The following is a 20,259-nucleotide window of genomic DNA, read 5'->3' as shown; positions in this document are numbered from 1 at the left end:
GCACTAAAGAAGGCACTAAAATATGGGGATTGTATATGTGTATAGATATTGTATTAATATATTAATATTAATATATATATATGGTTATAGGATTTAGATATGGATATATGTATTTCAAAGTATAGACTGTTTTTTATGTAAAGTTCATATTTGCAGAAAGTTCATTTGATAAGAAATCTTGTTGAAATCTTGTAACCATCTATCTTCTGGTTAGACCAATGGTTTTCCACATTGCATACAGTCTGACAGGTCCACAGAAGTTTGTTTGTTGCAGAAGATGCATTCACGTTGGAGTGAAGTTATGAAAGTAGTCATCAATCATTACTTGAGTAGACTTTATCTCAGAGTCAGTATCGATCTTTACTTCACGTTTACCTGGAAAACATTTGCATTTAGAACTAAGAATTTTCTTGATCAACAGTACAAACAACTTTACAACCACTGCAAGAATCAGAATTACAAACACAATTTGAATAAGGAAGTGCATTATCCCAGACAACCAACCGCCTATTCCCTTGAACCAATTTAAAGGATTTAACCATGAGAGCCACTCAGGGAAGGGCAAATCTTCGAGTGAATTTGCTTTTCGCACTCCTTCCTTAATTAGCCTTGCTTGCTCTATGTCATGGCTTACTCTGGGGTCATGAACTGAGTGCTACATAAGACCCAAGCCTAAAAATGAGCCATGCCACTCATAACCTTGTGCTTTGGGTTTGCATTCCCCGGGGCAAAATATTGCCAGCCACTTCTTCCTGCTATTTAAATAAGTTAGTGATAACATCTCAAGTTGTTTTCTATATTCTTCCTGGAGTTCATCTCGATGATGACTTGTATTATTATGACCAGTGACAGATACATTATCTCGTACAGACCTCAGACATCGGCTACTGCCGTTCTTGCCTCAGACCACCAGGTTACTGCCGCTCTTATATCAGTACATTTTATGTCTCGGTCTCGGATGGGAAGTTAAGATGACATCACTGACTAATGGCTCCACAGCGTGTGATTCATGCACTGAATCAACCATGAAATAATGAAAGGTCAGAACTTTCTTACAGCAGATGTCAGCAATGAACGCCTTTCCTGCAGTTCTCATCCAAGGATCCAAAGACAAATGGCAGTATTTGTAACATAACCTGCGGTGCCTATTAAAAGAAACCGTTCACACGGGTAGGAAAGAGGGATAAAGCCAAGTAGTTAGAAAATAGACTAGAGATGACTGCGGCTATAAATAGATTTCTCACTATAATGGTGCACAAAGGAGTCACGGTACCATATATTGTAACACTGCCTATTGCTATTAGTACGCTGAGCGCCATAGTCAGGACGTCTATAAGCCTTTTGTGTGGTAGAGTTTGGTCACAGTGAATTTTGTACATCTAAACGTCTTTACGAGTAAAGGACTATTTTCTCCTAGACTTTATAGATACATTTCCAGGAAGAAAAACAGAGGAACATCATATCACAAAATAAAAACGAAGTACTCCACAGGGTAAACGCCCCAGTATTGCTATTTAAAGAGGATCTGTCTCTTGATAAAAAAATGGCATTAAATATCTTGTAAAAATCCCTGAGCCCACCTGATTCTGTTGCTCTTTTCTGTTTTGCACTGCGTCATTCCATTACAGAGATATTCACATGTGTTTCATTCTGGAAAGCACTATATGAAATCTCTGCTTGTAGTTCAAGTGGGCGTTTCCTTACAGTCTTCTTGGGAGGCGTGTGCTTTTACCCCTCCCTCAAAGATGCTGCCAATCACAGCTCAGCGGTGTCTGAGACTGATTGGCTGCTGGATCAGCTGCTGAGCTGTAATAGGCAGGCAGCTAGGCAGGCAGCATATATGAAGGAGAGGTGAAAGCACCGCTCCCCCGGAGAAGACTCTAAAGAAACTCCCAGTTGGGCTAAAGGTACATTTTTCACATAATGTCCTCTAAAAGAGAAATATTTACATATCTCTGCAACGGAGCAACATAGCACAAAACAGAAAAGAGCATCAGAGCCAGTGGAGCTCAGGGTTTTTTTTTACTAGGTATTTAACTCTATTTTTTGGCAATTTAATGTGACCGATGCTCCTGAGGAGAGAATATAAATATTAACCAATGCCATTTTCCCACTCTCATAACATACTGTATATTTTTTGGGTTTATCATACATGCGCCTTTAATGGTTCTAAAAAAAACAAAACCCTGTGTGGGTAGTCTATTCATTTTTATTTTTTTCCATGATACAATGGGGTTTAATTTTTATGTACCGGTAATTTTTATATTCCTTTTTTTTGCTGTTATCTGGCAAAAATGTAAAGAAAAATAGCAGTAAGAACCAGTGGTCTGGTGGTTCCACTATATACTGCTTGTTTGTATGCTGTTGTTTCTTCAATATTTGGCTTGAAAAATTTTGTGCCCTAAACATTTGCCTATGTTTTTGCTATAATAAAAAAATTATTACGGGATTATTCTGGTGTTTTGGATACATTTTTCTGCGTGGATCGTTTGCAACAGATGGGATGTTGCCCCAAGAGAGCACGGTGTAGTTAGTGGAGTAGTGCATAGGAATACGACCTAAAATTCTTCAAATTGTCACAGATGGTTAAAAGCCAAAAGTTTAGCATTTTTTTTAAAGTGTGATTACTTCTGTCTGGTTGTTGTGAGACCATTTTCCTGGTGATTTTTGTAAACCGGAAGCAAATGGTTGTCAGCTATAAGGATGAAAATTGTGTTTGACATTGTTTTATCCCTTTATGTGTTAGTTTTCAACATTTGCTGGGCCAAATGTTTTGTATATTTTGTCATGGGTAGTCAAATTTTGCCTACATTTTTTATTTTGTTTGTGTGTTTTCAGTTAAAACATGGCAAAGACAAATTTATCACCAGATGTCAGAAAGCTTATTATTCTGAGAGTGCAGACAGGCAAAAGCCAAAAAGAGGGAACTATGGAATTCACCTGTTCTCAGAGTCAAGTGTCACGTATAATAAAGAAAGAAAAAGAAGGCTATGGAACAACTGACAAACCTAGAAGCGGATGACCATGGAAAACTTCCTCCAAAGTTGACCACATTATTAAGAAAAAGTCAGTACCTGATGTCCATAAAAGTGCTGTACAGATTTTGCACAAAATGAACAAAGAATATGGGGTCAAAGTGAGTCGCCAAACTGTGGGGCGAGGGCTAAGAGCAGTAGGGTTGAATGCATGAGTTCCAGTCAAGAAGCCTTCCATCTCTGCAAATATCTGGAAGTTTCAACTTGAGTTTGCCAAACAACACAGCCAATGGAAAGACCCAGATTGGTCTAAGGTGTTGTAGTCAGATAAATCCAAGTTCAGTCTGTTTGGTAGTGATGGCAAGCACTATATATAATGCCCAATTGGAAAATGTAATGTTGTAAGTAAGGTATACCTACAGTGAAACATGGTGGTGGCAATGTCATGGTTTGGGGCTGCTTTTCTGCATCTGCCATAGAATTGCTGGAAATATGAATGCTACGATGTGCAAGGATATACTGGAGAATGTAATGCTGCCACATGGTAAAACCAAAGTAGGCAGTGGCTGAAAATTCCAGCATGACAATCATCCTAAGCATACATCCAGTTTAGTAAAAAATTGGTTAACAAAGAAAAATCTTCGCTTCTTGCAATGACCAAGCCAATCACTTGATTTAAACCCTATAGAGCATCTTTGGGATGAGTTAAGGCTATGACTTGAGGTCCGTATCCATAACAATGGATTACTCTCTATGTTGTGATCAATAAATAGTATATGCAAAACTTTTGGCAGTCCGTTTTCTTTAATTAAGTGACCATACCTATATTCTAAAGCATTCTGGTTAAAATGAAGGTCTTGCATGATGACAACCGCATGCACTTTCAATTCATCACCAAAAAAATGGCATCACAAGGACCAGACAGAAGTAATCACATTTAAAAAAAAAAAAGCAAAATTTTTTGTCGCCACTGTATAAATAAATATAACCTGAATAATATGATGACAGTATAAAAAACATACATAGATGTCTATATTTATAATAGCAGATTATGTCATTCCTTAAATATTGAATAGGACTTTACAGTACTAGCTCATAAATCCACAGGTGATAACTTAGATATTAAAGCAACATTACCAGCAGTATATGTATCCAGGAGCTCACCACACCCGACGCGCGTTTCGCAATTGAATGCTTCATCCAGGGCTCCAATTAATAAAAAAAATAGTCTTTAAACACCAAAAACTTGACTAAAAGATGCAATAATGGATCTGACCCGAAGTGTCAACCCACTGTGTTTATTTTAGCGGCGACTGGGAAAAACGCAATGCATCAAGAATTTTAATAATATGGATAATTGGAAAAAAACATAATGTCTGAAATAAATCATGATTTTAATAATATGCCCAGTTTTGACATTTAATACATTCCCTGCCATTATACCTCATCTATTAGGTACCTGATTTTCCATGATATTAAACACTGTTACCAGTGAATGACATTACAGCTTCCCCCATCATTGTTAATCAAATTTTATTATTATTTTTTTTAAATGAAATGTTCCGTAATATCGCATGAGAAAAGTCTACATAATCGCCAATTATATCTGCTGGAAAAATCTTAGTGTCAAAGGATCAGATCTTCCCATGACAATAATATGGAATTATCCGGCTCCGTTTAACCTTTTTGTGATTCAGCCTTGGTTTCCATCCTTGTTATTATGACATTTTTGCACTGTAAACGAGTCTGCATGCTAAATTCCGATGTCGGCAATCCCTGCGGCTTTACATCTGAATTAACTTAATGTTTACATACACACAGCAACAATCGTCCCCAAATATCACCTTGATTAAATAGCGCTTGTCTTTATGAAATCACCGTGCACGGTCAATACGGCGCCCCCTGCTACATTTAGCCATTCGGTCAGGGGGGTAGTATTATATAAATAGGAGTAATACTTCTCCAAGTTATTATTTATGATTGACATCTCAAAGTAATGAGCTCTTGGAAGTGTACAGCATTGGTGCAGAGGGAATTACGCCACTATAGCGGTCACCATGGCAACAATACTTTAACAATGTAATGAAATGAACTGATACCCCCAGGCTTACATATTATAAGGCTTTTGATGAGCATTGACATTACCCTTTTTCTTCCTCCAACTCTTTAAATTATTCTACGGGAAAATTAAAAAGAAAAAAAAACAACTTGAACAGACATGGAAGTTTTACTAAGTTCTATCAGATAGAACACCGGAGATTGTATCAAATAATTCATTGTAATGTTGCCCTCTTTCTATAAGTAAAGGGTTTTCTTATTATTTTATTTTCTCACTATTCTATTTTCCAGTAGATGATGTCACTTCTTTTAGTACCGAATTTTCCGGACAAGTGTGAAAAAAATGAAAGCGCATTTTTCTTGGTGAAGTAGATGAATGGAAGGGGACAACCATGTTTTTTGCTGCTTGTGCACAGCTATGTAAAATGTTGGATCGACAGGTAGCCTATTAAGTCCTACATTAGGCAGAATCTAATTGGCTCACACACTGTACAAAGTAGAGCTGGAGGTCTTGGTTAGGTTCCGAGCTATCATGGCAACCCATTGGCTCCCATCTGTCTTCTCACTTTTGTGCCACAGTGGCTATTTAAAGATCATTTAGAGGAACTATAAAAAAAGGCAAAATTACGGTAAGTAGGTAAAGTGCTCATTTTTGGGGGTTATACTTCATAGGACAAAACTTGAATGTTGACATAGAGCAGAGGTGTCAAACTGCATTCCTCGAGGGCCGCCAACAGGTCATGTTTTCAGGATTTCCTTGTATTGCACAGGTGATAATTTAATCACCTGCACAGAATGATTCCAGCACCTTGTGGAATGCTAAGGAAATCCTGAAAACATGACCTGTTGGTGGCCCTCGAGGAATGCAGTTTGACACCTCTGACATAGAGTGCAATGTGGCTGGATAACTCTGTTGCCGGCATCCTTAAACCTCAGTCCAGGCGTTAGGTTGTACTGGGAGAAGATGTACTCAGAAGCGAGACGGAGAATGGTTAAGTAGCTCACATGAATGAACTCTGATCCTGCCTGTTAAATCCTTTAAGTTACACATGTCAAACTTTTTCCCCCAGAGTGATTATAATTGGCTCTCGACCCAGGAACCGCCCCGGTTCCACCATCACACTTTCAACTGTATCAGCATCCTGGATGCTGATACAGTTGAAAGTAATGATGGAGGAGGCAGCCATCAGCTGATTTCCCCCCCCCCCCATCATTCTCCCTCTGCATCTGATGTCTTAACGCTGCAGTGAAGAGCTGCAGAGCGCTTGCTGCTGAGACCGAAGCAGCAGGAGATTGGGGAGAGGTGTGTATTCATTTTTGGGGGACTACATGACGCCATTATGCTGTATGGAGCAACATGTGGAGCTGTTATGCTGTATGGAGGACTATGTGGGGACATTATTCTGAATGCAGCGCTATGTGGGGCCATTATACCGTATGGGGCACTATGTGGTGCCCATTATACTGTATAGAGGACTATGTGAGGCCAATTATAATGAAAGAAGGACTATGTGGGGCCCATTATACTGTATAGAGGACTATGTGGGACCATTATGCTTTATGGAGAACTAGGTGGGACCATATGATATATTGAGGACTATGTGGGGCTCATAGTTTGGGCATCATATTGTGTGGGGATCACCATACTTTGCTAGGGAAGTGCAGGCCATGGTTAGGTGGATTCATAACTGACTCAGTGATCGTACCCAAAGAGTGGTAATAAATGGTTCCACATCCAATTGGAAAAGTGTTTCAAGTGGGGTACCACAAGCTCTGTCCTTGCTCCAGTGTTGTTCAACAGTTTAATAAATGATTTGAATGAAGGTAAACTAATCAAATTTGCAGATGATGCAAAACTAGGAGGGATAGCTAATACTAGGGAAGACAGAGAGGATTCAGAAGGATCTAAATAAGCTTGAACAATGGGCAGTGACTAATAGAATGGTATTTAACAGGGAGAAATGCAAGATTCTACACCTGGGCAAGAAACAAAAATTACATCTATAGAATGGGAGGAATAGAATTAATTAACAGCACACGTGAAAAAGACTTGGAAATACTAATAGATTACAGACTGCATATGAGTCAACAGTGTGATGCAGCAGCAAAAAAAAGGCAAACACAGATTTGGGGATGCATTAAGACAAGCATAGAGTTTAGATCACGTGAAGTAATTATCCCCCTCTACTCCTCTTTGGTCAGGCCTCATCTGGAATAGTGTCTCCAGTTCTGGGCACCACATGGTGAGCGGACTGCAAACCATGTCCTACGAGGAACAGTTAAAGGATTTGGGAATGTTTAGCTTGCACACAAGAAGGCTAAGAAGATACGGTCTACAAATATATGAAAGGATGTCACAGTGTAGAGGGATCATCATTATTCTCATTTGCACATGGAAACATAAGAAGCAATGGAATGAAACTGAAAGAGGGAAGACACAGATTAGATATTAGAAAAAACTTTTTGACAGCGAGAATGATTAATGAGTGGAACATGCTGCCATGAGAGGTGGTGAGTTCTCTTTCAATGGAAGTCCTCAAACAGAGGCTGGACAGACATCTGTCTTAGATGGATGAGTGAATCCTGCATTGAGCAGGGGGTTGGACACGATGACCCTTGAGTTTCCTTCCAACTTTAACATTCTATGATTCTATGCGTAGGGTCATCATACTGTGTGTGTGGAGGGTGCTGTGGATGAATTGTATCAGACAGTGTTTAGGGGGCACGTTTGTTGGCATCATACTTTATTATCTGTTATATTTATTAATTCAAAGCTTTTTTATCCTTTGTTATTACATATTTAAATTAGGCCTTTGGGCCATATGAGTTTTTACTGCACTTACATAGTATATTATATTATTCCAATATGCCCTATTTGCTTATGTGTAGATTTTATTCTAAGATCTATTTATATTTGTTTCCATATAAACCATGTGAAAAGATTCATCGTTATACTTGATGATAACGAAATACTTCCTCAATTGTAGACATTTTTTTTTTATAAATATCAAGGTTGTCTCATGACTTTGTCCAAGTTTTTAATTTTGGCTCTCTGTGTATTTGAGTTTGACATACCTGCTTTAAGTGCTGCACTTATCAGCCACTGTACTCAGAAGCAAGGAAAGTATGGTTAGGTACCCCACTTGGATGGACAATGATGGTGACACAGAAATCCAGAAATTCCAGGACAGTCCTTAAAAATAGGGTGCTTTTTTCCCTGTCCATAATTTTTTTTAGTGGTTCTGTCATAGGTTTAGCATGACAAAGAGGGGCCAAAAGACCGCAGTGTCTGATTTCACATACTCCTGTACTGATTAGAAGCACCATCATACTAAACAGGTTTATGTTACAGTGCAGAGGTTAATCTGTTAATTTGAGAGCTTTTGGAGCTTTCCTGCTTTGATGGTCTTAGCTGTTCAGTGATAGCCACTCCCCTCTGCTATATATACTGGCTTCTATCAGTCTGGGATTTCCAGTGTTAGTTTCACACTGTCTGGTTCTGGAGTTGGAGGTGTTGGTTGTTTGAGGAGGTGTTTGGAGTGTTATTCTAAAGAATGTTGCTTGGTGATTTGTCTGTATGCATATCCTCATCCTCTCCTATTTGGTTTTTCCTTCCTTTACTTCCCAGTGTTCCACTCTGTTGTTTGTGAGTGCATATTTGGTATTTTCATTTATCCCTGTATGTCTTCCATTGTTAGTCTGGTTTGTGTATTCTTATAAACTACAACTTCCCACTTCCCTGGGTTGGGGAGGGAACAGTAAGGGCTGATTTAGGAGCTTAGCAAGGCATGTGGCCCCAGCATCTTCACCATCAGAAGTAGTCTGGTGAGCAGGTATAGCTAGAGCATTCCTAGCTTTAGGGATAGGCAAGGAGCCCCTAAACTCAGGATATTCTACAACAGTGCCATGACAGGTTCATTATTTTTTTGAAGCTAAAGAAACTTATGCAAATAATGTTGACTGTAATTGTCATATTTTTACGTTTGCGCTGCAGCTGATGTCTTCATATCAGAATTATGGCTGTAGACATGTATCACTTAAAATCATAGTGATTTATTATAGTTTCCCAATCTGTCAGTAAAAATATTGTCTGAGATTTTTAGATATTCTGTCCAGAAAAAATAAAAAGTCAAGTTGGCCGCCCTGGTGCAAAGATGAAGCCAATGACTAGTAAGCGCAATAATGACTAAATACAATGTTTACTTTATTGACCCAATTCAGAGCGATAAATTTGTATTTCATCACTACGGCTTTATTTACTTTTTGGCTGAATTTTTGGCTAAAGAAACTTATGCAAATAATGTTGACTGTAATTGTCATATTTTTACGTTTGCGCTGCAGCTGATGTCTTCATATCAGAATTATGGCTGTAGACATGTATCACTTAAAATCATAGTGATTTATTATAGTTTCCCAATCTGTCAGTAAAAATATTGTCTGAGATTTTTAGATATTCTGTCCAGAAAAAATAAAAAGTCAAGTTGGCCGCCCTGGTGCAAAGATGAAGCCAATGACTAGTAAGCGCAATAATGACTAAATACAATGTTTACTTTATTGACCCAATTCAGAGCGATAAATTTGTATTTCATCACTACGGCTCTATTTACTTTTTGGCTGAATTTTTGGCTAAAGAAACTTATGCAAATAATGTTGACTGTAATTGTCATATTTTTACGTTTGCGCTGCAGCTGATGTCTTCATATCAGAATTATGGCTGTAGACATGTATCACTTAAAATCATAGTGATTTATTATAGTTTCCCAATCTGTCAGTAAAAATATTGTCTGAGATTTTTAGATATTCTGTCCAGAAAAAATAAAAAGTCAAGTTGGCCGCCCTGGTGCAAAGATGAAGCCAATGACTAGTAAGCGCAATAATGACTAAATACAATGTTTACTTTATTGACCCAATTCAGAGCGATAAATTTGTATTTCATCACTACGGCTCTATTTACTTTTTGGCTGAATTTTTACACCACCATCAGTGTCCACCCATATAGGATACCTAGGTATTCTCCTCTGTGCTCCCAAGAAATGAGGTTATTTTGCTCAGCACTTAAGGGATTGGACAGGCCAGATCAGAGTTTTCTTAAATTCTCACCATTGCCTTTAGACTTTAATAATGTAATAATGCATTATTTCCAATTTATTTCTGGTGCCATAAAGCGCAGTTGGAGCGGCCCCCAGACGCAGGACGGCGGGGTACTCGGCACCGGGTCTATCAGTTCTGAGGATGTCACAGTGGCCTGACCCGGTCCGTGGTCCTGCTAAGGGGCGCCCAATAAAAGGTGTAGATGGTGGTGTAGGTCGCAGTAAATGACGAGGACACAGGGTTGCAGTCTCTTTACCTCTTTACTGAAGGCTTCGGCATCCGCAATCCAGAGCACTGCTAACAGGGCTGGCTGAGACCGGCCGGTCCGAAGGCACATCCAGAGTTCCCTTTGCAGGTGGAAATCAGTGTCCTTCCTACCAGCGCCTGTGTGTTGTAGTACCTCCATGCTGAGCACCACGGGATAGTCCTCACAACTGTCGTGTATGTTTCTGTTCTTTCTCTCCGTCCCCCAGATGATATGGATAGGACGCACCCGTATGATGGGGTAGGCCTGGAGTTATTTTATAGGGACCCTAGAGACGCCCCTCTCCCTCAATTGCCTCCGTTGTCTTCGTTAGGTGTAAAGGTGAGATAGCCAACCTAAAGTTAACTGCCTGGCCGTAGTTTAAAGTAATGCGTAGAGCCTCTTACTTCCTCGGCGTTCCAGCCGCCGGCTACGCGCCTCAGAAGGATGTTGCTGATCTTAGGGCACGACTCCTTCTGGTTCTATCTCCTTTGTGCTGTGATCCCGTTTCTCACTTCTCCACAATATGCTTCGCTTCGTGTCCTTTCTTAGGAGTCTGCCGCTATAAGGCACAGGCACGGCTCCGTAACGATCTGTCCTTTCCTAGGGCTCTGCCAGGATCCCACCCCTGACAGGTCCTCTCTCGAGCTCTCCCCAGCTCCTTTCTCCCTAACTTCCTATCCAACCCCCAGTTTTACCTAAATGTGAGGAGTGGTCTAGTAGATAGGCCGGAGTGTGAAGTTTAATGTGTGTCTGTGATACCTGGTCAGGTGAACTCCTTTAGTGCCGTCAGACATACCATCACTCCCCTTAGTGGCGGAGCAACAGTACTGCAACGACCAGGACTCTGGGGCGCTGCACTCCCCCCCGGTTAAATCCAGTACTCCCGGACTGGGAAAGAAGAACAACAATACATGTTAGCAAAAGACATACAGAGTTTTGAAATGCAATAAACAAGTAAATGCTAGGAACAAGTAAACATAACAGTGCTTCCCTTTATGGGAGGTAAGGACACTTGAACGTTGCGAAAGTTTTGGTCATGCACAGTCTATGACTCCCAGTTCAGTGGTTGTAACTTTGAAACAGCAGGGACCCCGGGTAAACAAAGGGGTCCCTTTTGGAGTTTTGGAGCAATTCACTGTCCATTACTCCATTGTCCATTTTTAAACCTGTAACAAAGATATTTACACAAACATTTTTAACCAAATAGCAACTTTCGTTAATATCGCCAAGTTTTGTATCGAAGTGGAGTTTGATTCTTGGTGCTACGTGTAGACCTCCACAGTACAGGGGTTGCTATTGGCCTAACAGGGCCCACTGCGCTCGCTATCGCTTGTGTAGTGCACTGTCTTCTAGCTACACTTCTAGTGAGTCTGGGTAGCACTGGCACACTGGAGCTCTCAGGGCTGCTGCTACTAATGGTGGGTATGGCAGATTCACCGATAGCAGAGGGAGGACTCACCAGTTCAACCGTTGGCATGGCATCCTCTGGTGAGGTCTGCTGTGATTGCAGGTCCGAATGGTCTAGCACCACCTCTAGTTCTGGCGGTTTCAATTGACTAAACGTTAAGACGGGCACCACAATGGCCTGATATATTTGAGTCCAAGACTGGGGAAAATCACCAAGAACAGTGTGTATCATCTTCTCCTCTTCTACAGGTGGAGAGGTTCCTGGACCTGTTTCCCTCTACCTCAACTTATCAGTAGTGTTGAGCGATACCATCCGATACTTGAAAGTATCGGTATCGGATAGTATCAGCCGATACCCGAAAAGTATCGGATATCGCCGATACTGATACCCGATACCAATACAAGTCAATGGGACACCAAGTATGGGAAGGTATCCTGATGGTTCCCAGGGTCTGAAGGAGAGGAAACTCTCCTTCAGGCCCTGGGATCCATATTAATGTGTAAAATAAATAATTAAAATAAAAAATATTGATATACTCACCTCTCCGGAGGCCCCTGCACCTCACCGCTGTTAACCGGCAGCCTTCTTTGCTTAAAATGAGCGCGTTTAGGGCCTTCCATGACGTCACGGCTTCTGATTGGTCACGTGCCGCTCATGTGACCACCAGGCGACCAATCACAAGCCGTGACGTCATTCTCAGGTCCTAAATTCCTAGAATTAGGAATTTAGGACCTGAGAATGACGTCACGGCTTGTGATTGGTCGCGTGGCGGTCACATGAGCGGCACGCGACCAATCAGAAGCCGTGACGTCATGGAAGGTGCTGAACGCGCTCATTTTAAGCAAAGCAGGCTGCCGGTTACTACCAGGGCACGTCAGAGGGTGAGTATATCCCTATTTTTTATTTTATTTCTTTATTTTTTACATGGATATGGATCCCAGGGCCTGAAGGAGAGTTTCCTCTCCTTCAGACCCTGGGAACCATACACTGGGAACTTCCGATTCCGATTCCGGTACCACAAAAGTATTGGATCTCGGTATCGGAATTCCGATACCGCAAGTATCGGCCGATACCTGATACTTGCGGTATCGAAATGCTCAACACTACTTATCAGGGCATGTTTTAAGGCTACGTTCACATTTGCGTTGTGCGCCGCAGCGTCGGCGACGCAACGCACAACGCAGGAACAACGCATGCACAACGCTGCGTTTTGCGACGCATGCGTTCTATTTTTGAACGCAAAAAAATGCATCATGCTGCGTCCTCTGCGCCATGCCGCTTGCGCCAAAAAGGACGCATGCGTCCCAAAACGCAACACAACGTGTTGTGATTTTGCTTTTTGCTCCCTCTAGTGGTCATTAGTGATTTGACTCTGGAGCTTCTGTCTTTTCCTATATCCTCACCTGGGCCGTTAGTTCAGGGGCGTTGCTATATAAGCTCCCTGGACCTTCAGTTCTATGCCTGGCATCGTTGAAATCAGAGCTAATCTGTTGTGCTCTTGTCCTATGATCCTGGTTCCTGTATTTCAAGCTAAGTCTGCTTCCTTGCTTTTTGCTTTTGTTTTGTTTGGTATTTTTGTCCAGCTTGTTCCAATCTGTATCCTGACCTTTGCTGGAAGCTCTAGGGGGCTGGTGTTCTCCCCCCGGACCGTTAGACGGTTCGGGGGTTCTTGAATCTCCAGCGTGGATTTTTATAGGGTTTTTGTTGACCAGATAAGTTATCTTGCTATATTCTGCTATTAGTAAGCTGGCCTCTCTTTGCTGAACCTGGTTCATTTCTGTGTTTGTCATTTCCTCTTACCTCACCGTTATTATTTGTGGGGGGGCTTGTATCTAGCTTTGGGGTCCCTTTCTCTGGAGGCAAGAGAGGTCTTTGTTTTCTTCTCCTAGGGGTAGTTAGATTCTCCGGCTGGCGCGAGTCATCTAGCGATCACCGTAGGCATGATCCCCGGCTACTTCTAGTGTTGGCGTTAGGAGTAGCTATTTGGTCAACCCAGTTACCACAGCCCTATGAGCTGGATTTTTGAATCTCGCAGACTTACACGTTCCTCTGAGACCCTGTCCACTGGGGTCATAACAGTATGCCAGGCCAGTATTAAATGTTTAATGCATTGCAGAAGTGGGATTATAAGAAAGAAAATTTTGAGGTTTTTTTTTCCCTCTCTCATTTTTTTTTTTTTTTTTTCTTTTCCCCTTTACCTCAGAGTGGCTTAAGCTTGCTGCAGACATGAATGTCCAGACCTTGATTACAAGTGTGGACCAGCTTGCCGCTCGTGTGCAGGGTATACAAGATTATGTTACCAGAAATCCTAGGTCTGAACCCAAGATTCCGATTCCTGAACTGTTTTCAGGAGACCGATTTAAGTTTAGGAATTTCAGGAATAATTGTAAATTGTTTTTGTCCCTGAAACCTTGTTCGTCTGGAGACTCTGCTCAACAAGTAAAAATTGTTATTTCATTCTTACGGGGTGACCCTCAAGATTGGGCTTTTTCGTTGGCGCCAGGAGATCCGGCATTGGCTGATATTGATGCGTTTTTTCTGGCGCTCGGTTTACTTTATGAGGAACCCAATCTTGAGATTCAGGCAGAGAAAGCCTTGCTGGCTATGTCTCAGGGCCAGGACGAGGCTGAGGTGTATTGCCAAAAATTTCGGAAATGGTCCGTGCTGACACATTGGAACGAGTGTGCACTGGCCGCTAATTTTAGAAATGGCCTTTCTGAGGCCATTAAGAATGTTATGGTGGGTTTTCCCATTCCCACAGGTCTGAATGATACCATGTCCCTGGCTATTCAAATTGACCGGCGGTTGCGGGAGCGCAAAACCGCAAATTCCCTCATGTTGTTGTCTGAACAGACACCTGATGTGATGCAATGTGATAGAAAAACCGCAAATTCCCTCATGGTGTTGTCTGAACGGACACCTGATTTGATGCAATGTGATAGAATCCTGACTAGAAATGAGAGGAAAATTCATAGACGCCGGAATGGCTTGTGCTACTACTGTGGTGATTCTACACATGTTATCTCAGCATGCTCTAAACGTATATCTAAGGTTGTTAGTCCTGTCACCGTTGGTAATTTGCATCCTAAGTTTATTCTGTCTGTAACTTTGATTTGCTCACTGTCATCTTATCCTGTCATGGCGTTTGTAGATTCAGGTGCTGCCCTGAGTCTTATGGATCTCTCATTTGCTAAGCGCTGTGGTTTTATTCTTGAACCATTAGAAAATCCTATCCCTCTTAGGGGTATTGATGCTACGCCATTAGCAGAAAATAAACCGCAGTATTGGACACAGGTTACCATGTGCATGACTCCTGAACACCGCGAGGTGATACGTTTCCTGGTTTTACATAAAATGCATGATTTGGTTGTTTTGGGGCTGCCATGGTTACAGACCCATAATCCAGTCCTTGACTGGAAGGCTATGTCAGTGTCTAGTTGGGGCTGTCGTGGTATTCATGAGGATTCCCTGCCTGTGTCTATTGCTTCTTCTACGCCTTCGGAAGTTCCGGAGTATTTGTCTGACTATCAGGATGTCTTTAGCGAGTCCAGGTCCAGTGCATTGCCTCCTCATAGGGAATGTGACTGTGCAATAGATTTGATTCCAGGCAGTAAATTTCCTAAGGGAAGACTGTTTAATCTGTCGATACCTGAACATACCGCTATGCGTTCATATATCAAGGAGTCTCTGGAGAAAGGACACATCCGTCCGTCTTCTTCCCCTCTTGGTGCGGGATTCTTTTTTGTGGCTAAAAAGGACGGATCTTTGAGGCCTTGTATTGACTATCGGCTTTTAAATAAGATCACTGTCAAATTTCAGTATCCTTTGCCGCTGTTGTCTGACTTGTTTGCCCGGATTAAAGGTGCCAAGTGGTTTACCAAGATAGACCTTCGTGGTGCGTACAACCTTGTGCGCATTAAGCAACGGGATGAATGGAAAACCGCATTCAATACGCCCGAAGGTCATTTTGAGTACTTGGTGATGCCTTTTGGGCTCTCTAATGCCCCTTCAGTTTTTCAGTCCTTTATGCATGACATTTTCCGGAACTATCTGGATAAATTTTTGATCGTTTATCTGGATGATATTCTGTTTTTTTCTGATAATTGGGACTCGCATGTGGAGCAGGTCAGGATGGTCTTTAAAATTTTGCGTGAAAATTCTTTGTTTGTCAAGGGCTCAAAGTGTCTTTTTGGTGTACAGAAGGTTCCCTTTTTGGGGTTCATTTTTTCCCCTTCTGCTGTGGAGATGGACCCAGTCAAGGTCCGAGCTATTCTTGATTGGACTCAGCACTCGTCAGTTAAGAGTCTTCAGAAGTTCTTGGGTTTCGCTAACTTCTACCGTCGTTTTATCGCTAACTTTTCTAGCATTGTGAAACCTTTGACGGATATGACCAAGAAGGGCTCCGATGTGGTTAATTGGGCTCCTGCTGCCGTGGAGGCTTTCCAGGAGTTGAAACGTCGGTTTACTTCGGCGCCTGTTTTGTGCCAGCCTGATGTCTCGCTTCCCTTTCAGGTTGAGGTGGATGCTTCAGAGATTGGAGCAGGGGCCGTTTTGTCGCAGAGAGGCCCTGGTTGCTCTGTTATGAGACCTTGCGCCTTTTTCTCTAGGAAGTTTTCGCCTGCGGAGCAAAATTATGATGTGGGCAATCGGGAGTTGTTGGCCATAAAATGGGCATTTGAGGAGTGGCGTCATTGGCTCGAGGGTGCTAAGCATCGTGTGGTGGTCTTGACTGATCACAAAAATCTGATGTATCTCGAGTCTGCTAAACGCCTGAATCCTAGACAGGCCCGCTGGTCATTGTTTTTCTCCCGTTTTGACTTTGTTGTCTCGTATTTACCAGGTTCAAAAAATGTGAAGGCCGATGCTCTTTCCAGGAGCTTTGTGCCTGATGCTCCTGGAGTCGCTGAACCTGTTGGTATTCTTAAGGATGGTATTATCTTGTCAGCTATTTCTCCAGATCTGCGACGTGTGTTGCAGAGATTTCAGGCTGATAGGCCTGATTCTTGTCCACCTGACAGACTGTTTGTGCCTGATAAGTGGACCAGCAGAGTCATTTCCGAGGTTCATTCCTCGGTGTTGGCAGGTCACCCAGGAATTTTTGGCACCAGAGATCTGGTGGCCAGATCCTTTTGGTGGCCTTCCTTGTCTAGGGATGTGCGGTCATTTGTACAGTCCTGTGGGACTTGTGCTCGAGCTAAGCCTTGCTGTTCTCGTGCCAGCGGGTTGCTCTTGCCCTTGCCTGTCCCTAAGAGACCTTGGACACATATCTCCATGGATTTCATTTCTGATCTTCCGGTGTCTCAAGGCATGTCTGTTATCTGGGTGATATGTGATCGCTTCTCCAAGATGGTCCATTTGGTTCCTTTGCCTAAGCTGCCTTCCTCTTCCGATCTGGTTCCTGTGTTTTTCCAGAACGTGGTTCGTTTGCACGGCATCCCTGAGAATATTGTGTCAGACAGAGGATCCCAGTTCGTTTCCAGATTCTGGCGATCCTTTTGTAGTAGGATGGGCATTGACTTGTCGTTTTCGTCTGCTTTCCATCCTCAGACTAATGGACAGACGGAGCGAACTAATCAGACTTTGGAGGCTTATTTGAGGTGTTTTGTCTCTGCTGATCAGGACGATTGGGTGACCTTCTTGCCGTTGGCTGAGTTTGCCCTTAATAATCGGGCTAGTTCCGCCACCTTGGTTTCGCCGTTTTTCTGCAACTCTGGTTTCCACCCTCGTTTTTCTTCGGGTCATGTGGAACCTTCTGACTGCCCTGGGGTGGATTCTGTGGTGGATAGGTTGCAGCGGATCTGGAATCTTGTGGTGGACAACTTGAAGTTATCACAGGAGAGGGCTCAGCGCGTTGCAAACCGCCGCCGCGGTGGGGATTTGGTGTGGCTTTCTTCCCGCTTTGTTCCTATGAAGGTTTCCTCTCCCAAATTTAAACCTCGTTTTATTGGTCCTTACAAGATATTGGAAATCCTTAATCCTGTATCCTTTCGCCTGGATCTTCCTGTGTCGTTTGCTATCCACAACGTGTTTCATAGGTCCTTGTTGCGGCGGTACGTTGTGCCTGTGGTTCCTTCTGCTGAGCCTCCTGCTCCGGTGTTGGTCGAGGGCGAGTTGGAGTACGTGGTGGAGAAGATCTTGGATTCTCGTCTCTCCAGGCGGAGGCTTCAGTACCTGGTCAAGTGGAAGGGCTATGGTCAGGAAGATAATTCCTGGGTGGTCGCCTCTGATGTTCATGCGGCCGATTTAGTTCGTGCCTTTCACGCCGCTCGTCCTGATCGCCCTGGTGGTCGTGGTGAGGGTTCGGTGACCCCTCACTAAGGGGGGGGTACTGTTGTGATTTTGCTTTTTGCTCCCTCTAGTGGTCATTAGTGATTTGACTCTGGAGCTTCTGTCTTTTCCTATATCCTCACCTGGGCCGTTAGTTCAGGGGCGTTGCTATATAAGCTCCCTGGACCTTCAGTTCTATGCCTGGCATCGTTGAAATCAGAGCTAATCTGTTGTGCTCTTGTCCTATGATCCTGGTTCCTGTATTTCAAGCTAAGTCTGCTTCCTTGCTTTTTGCTTTTGTTTTGTTTGGTATTTTTGTCCAGCTTGTTCCAATCTGTATCCTGACCTTTGCTGGAAGCTCTAGGGGGCTGGTGTTCTCCCCCCAGACCGTTAGACGGTTCGGGGGTTCTTGAATCTCCAGCGTGGATTTTTATAGGGTTTTTGTTGACCAGATAAGTTATCTTGCTATATTCTGCTATTAGTAAGCTGGCCTCTCTTTGCTGAACCTGGTTCATTTCTGTGTTTGTCATTTCCTCTTACCTCACCGTTATTATTTGTGGGGGGCTTGTATCTAGCTTTGGGGTCCCTTTCTCTGGAGGCAAGAGAGGTCTTTGTTTTCTTCTCCTAGGGGTAGTTAGATTCTCCGGCTGGCGCGAGTCATCTAGCGATCACCGTAGGCATGATCCCCGGCTACTTCTAGTGTTGGCGTTAGGAGTAGCTATTTGGTCAACCCAGTTACCACAGCCCTATGAGCTGGATTTTTGAATCTCGCAGACTTACACGTTCCTCTGAGACCCTGTCCACTGGGGTCATAACAGTATGCCAGGCCAGTATTAAATGTTTAATGCATTGCAGAAGTGGGATTATAAGAAAGAACATTTTGAGTTTTTTTTTTCCCTCTCTCATTTTTTTTTTTTTTTTTTTCTTTTCCCCTTTACCTCAGAGTGGCTTAAGCTTGCTGCAGACATGAATGTCCAGACCTTGATTACAAGTGTGGACCAGCTTGCCGCTCGTGTGCAGGGTATACAAGATTATGTTACCAGAAATCCTAGGTCTGAACCCAAGATTCCGATTCCTGAACTGTTTTCAGGAGACCGGTTTAAGTTTAGGAATTTCAGGAATAATTGTAAATTGTTTTTGTCCCTGAAACCTTGTTCGTCTGGAGACTCTGCTCAACAAGTAAAAATTGTTATTTCATTCTTACGGGGTGACCCTCAAGATTGGGCTTTTTCGTTGGCGCCAGGAGATCCGGCATTGGCTGATATTGATGCGTTTTTTCTGGCGCTCGGTTTACTTTATGAGGAACCCAATCTTGAGATTCAGGCAGAGAAAGCCTTGCTGGCTATGTCTCAGGGCCAGGACGAGGCTGAGGTGTATTGCCAAAAATTTCGGAAATGGTCCGTGCTGACACATTGGAACGAGTGTGCACTGGCCGCTAATTTTAGAAATGGCCTTTCTGAGGCCATTAAGAATGTTATGGTGGGTTTTCCCATTCCCACAGGTCTGAATGATACCATGTCCCTGGCTATTCAAATTGACCGGCGGTTGCGGGAGCGCAAAACCGCAAATTCCCTCATGTTGTTGTCTGAACAGACACCTGATGTGATGCAATGTGATAGAAAAACCGCAAATTCCCTCATGGTGTTGTCTGAACGGACACCTGATTTGATGCAATGTGATAGAATCCTGACTAGAAATGAGAGGAAAATTCATAGACGCCGGAATGGCTTGTGCTACTACTGTGGTGATTCTACACATGTTATCTCAGCATGCTCTAAACGTATATCTAAGGTTGTTAGTCCTGTCACCGTTGGTAATTTGCATCCTAAGTTTATTCTGTCTGTAACTTTGATTTGCTCACTGTCATCTTATCCTGTCATGGCGTTTGTAGATTCAGGTGCTGCCCTGAGTCTTATGGATCTCTCATTTGCTAAGCGCTGTGGTTTTATTCTTGAACCATTAGAAAATCCTATCCCTCTTAGGGGTATTGATGCTACGCCATTAGCAGAAAATAAACCGCAGTATTGGACACAGGTTACCATGTGCATGACTCCTGAACACCGCGAGGTGATACGTTTTCTCGTTCTACATAAAATGCATGATTTGATTGTTTTGGGGCTGCCATGGTTACAGACCCATAATCCAGTCCTTGACTGGAAGGCTATGTCAGTGTCTAGTTGGGGCTGTCGTGGTATTCATGAGGATTCCCTGCC

This window comes from Ranitomeya variabilis, chromosome 3 (assembly GCF_051348905.1).
Source record: "Ranitomeya variabilis isolate aRanVar5 chromosome 3, aRanVar5.hap1, whole genome shotgun sequence".
NCBI lineage: Eukaryota > Metazoa > Chordata > Amphibia > Anura > Dendrobatidae > Ranitomeya > Ranitomeya variabilis.
The sequence above is the reverse complement of the archived record's forward strand: the minus strand, read 5'-3'. Positions refer to the sequence as shown.